General features: G+C 36.6%; 1 long non-coding RNA gene across 1 annotated transcript; it reads left to right on the forward strand.

The window, feature by feature from the left end:
- Positions 1-646: 646 nt before the first annotated feature.
- Positions 647-2,685, forward strand: LOC123108549 (uncharacterized). The gene is made up of 2 exons (XR_006451924.1): positions 647-2,295; positions 2,384-2,685. It is a non-coding gene; the product is annotated as an uncharacterized lncRNA (long non-coding RNA).
- The last annotated feature ends 286 nt before the right edge of the window (positions 2,686-2,971 follow it).

The following is a 2,971-nucleotide window of genomic DNA, read 5'->3' on the forward strand; positions in this document are numbered from 1 at the left end:
TTCAGTAAAGCGTGGGGCTACTGCTAGTTGCTCTTGTATTGTTGTTCTTTGTTTGTGATGTTAGTTTTTTCTAGTTATTCTCTGGATTTTTCTGTATAATTTACAGAGTGGTTGATTGAGGTTAATGTTTATACAAAGTTTTGGGTTTTTTTTTGTGAGAGAGTATTGCAACTTTGTTTGACTGAGATGGCATCAGTTGTTCTGCAGGTATCTAGAGTTGCGTTCAAGTTGCTGAGAATCAGAGGTGCAGAACTGACTATTTGGTGTAGGCCCTTCCATTTTGTGCGTTGTGTTTTCATGTGATGTTGCTGAGTCCGAAATTTTCCCTCTATGCAGCATGTTAGCTTCTCCCATACGGCCATACCTGTATGCCGTGGCCTGCAAAGTTGACTTCCATATTTATAATCATTAGTGAACATGCAGCATACCTAGACAGCATATTGTTAGAGTTGCTTCGGTTAATAGCATCGTGATGATGTAGTACTCCTTCTGTAAATTAATATCAGGGCATTTAGATCACTAAAGTAGTGATCTAAACGCTCTTATATTAGTTTACGGAGGGAGTACTACTTAAGTAGGTGGATGGACAAGAAACAGTAGGCAGTGGCGGTTAACACTTGTTCCTTGTGAAGTCCGTATTTACAATGATTTGCCTACCTTGAGTCCTATGTATAAAATAGTAATCTGTTTCTTTTTCTTTTGTGGAGAAATGAGTGTTTTGCTTGAAAGAATAATGTTCTTACTCTTTTTTCACTGAATGTGTATATAATACAATTATGTTTCTTTTATCATTTGTGGAGAAAATGAGTGTTTTGCTTGAAACAATAATGTTCTGACTTTTATTTTTTTCTGAATGAATATGCATATTTATAGGATTTTGTTCTAACATACACAGGAAGGCTATTTTATCCATCTGCAAATATTCTTTGCTGATATGCAGATTTTTTTACACTGTAGTTTTTTCGGCTTGGATGATGGTCTTGGGATCACAACTGCAATAATGTTCTGACTCTTTTCTTCTTTTTTGAATGAATGTGTATATACATACACAGGCATGATATGTTATCCATCTTCAAATATTCTTTGCTGATATGCAGATTTTTTTTGTACTGTAGGTTTTTCCGCTTGGATGATGGTCTTGGGATCACAAGTGCAGTATGTTTGGGCTAGTGCCTAAATAGGAGCCATTGTTGTTCTGCCGGTGTTAGGATTTGTCACTGTTTGGGCTCAAGTGTGTGCTTCTTGAGGTCAATTTGATTTTGTTGTGCTGCACCGCAGGACTAACCCCTAGTGCTACGAGTCAGTATGGAACTTGAACCGCAATGATGCTAGTTGAATTCCTGAATATTGAATTCTTATTTTATTAAGCTAGATGTAAATAGTAACTAGGACACCTATAACAGTAGGAATATATAGCTTGCTCTTCTTTTATTAAGTAGGAATGGAACTTCATGCAGCTTTACTTGTGTTACGCTATTCTAGAGATGCACGAGACACCTGTAACCTGCGCCATGGAGCAAGTCTGAGTTCGTAGATCAAGTCATGGACGATGCCATCAAAGGTATAATGTCTCCCTCCCCGACCATGCCAATGCTCGTTGTGCCCACGGCCATTGAGCCGTGCTAGGTTCTATGCTACTGTCCATGCAAATTTATAGGATTTGGGGTTGTAGGTTTCAGTGGATTTATTTAGCAATAAATAAAACTATTGGTTCATGCAAAACAGTTTGACTGTAGTACAGAATTAACAATGGATTTCTGGGTTGGTGATGACCATGTAAATTCTTTTCAGTTTTTGGGGCTACAGGTTTGTTCCAACTTCCAAAGCGTGGTGAACACCTGTAGGTTTGTCTGTTTCCCGTTGGATGACTGAAACCAACTAGAGCTAAATGTTTTGGTTCAGTTTTGGATGACTAAAACCGTTTTGGTTCTGTTTGCTAACTAACTGGAGAAGAGAAGAGAAGTGGTACTATCACTCACATTGCCCTTGAATGCACATCAGCACTTAGGCTATTGTCCATATAATTTTATTGAGCCATGTTGTCCTGCGAGCTGTGTCATATATTGTGGCTTCTGGATTAGTCATCAATGACAACTAACACTCATGCTGGTATCTTTTCATAATCATAACAGGGACGTTGCTCTTTAAACTTGATGGCTGAAATTATAAATGAATTTTGAGCAGTGCATGTTGATACGACACTTGTGAAAACTGAAAATTTGGTAGGGAGTTGCAAAAACTGCAATACTCTTGCTAATGCAGAAAAAAAAGAGATTGCATTGGCCTTCAACCTTTGTATGTGCCTCATATCCTGCCTTTATCACTACTTTGATCATGTCAATGCATTGTGTGTTAACAGTTCATTTTGTTATTTTCTTTGTAGATTCAAAAGATATATGGATGATTATATGGGTGCGTGGCAAGTATACTGCAGTAATGATGATGATGTTCCAGTTCATGATGCTGATGATGGATGCTTCCAGTTTTAGTTAAGTTGTAGGGATATTGTTCCTGTTGGATGATGTTCCTCGGTCAACTTTTAGTGATGTTGATGTATGCTTTCAGTTTAAGTTTCGATGTTAAGAAAATATTTAGATTCTGCATCACATTTGGATGATGTTCCTCTTGTAATATCCACTATTGTAATCCAACAATTTTATCCAATATATGATTTGTTCCTTGTGAGTATATTCTCTATTTTTTTCCTCACTTGATATACATATAACCGTCACAATTATGTGGAAGATTAATTTAATATCTAGTAATAATAATGTATATACAACAACAACAACAACAACAACAACAACAACAACAACAACAATAATAATAATAATAATAATAATAATTCACATTATATATGTACCCACACCTATAGGGTTGCAAATTCTCTGGTGCCAGCAATGAGATTTGGATTCCTATACATCAAACACCAACATATATGAGTGTTGTAAAAGTCGGGTTTATGTGTTGT

Source organism: Triticum aestivum, chromosome 5A (assembly GCF_018294505.1).
Source record: "Triticum aestivum cultivar Chinese Spring chromosome 5A, IWGSC CS RefSeq v2.1, whole genome shotgun sequence".
NCBI lineage: Eukaryota > Viridiplantae > Streptophyta > Magnoliopsida > Poales > Poaceae > Triticum > Triticum aestivum.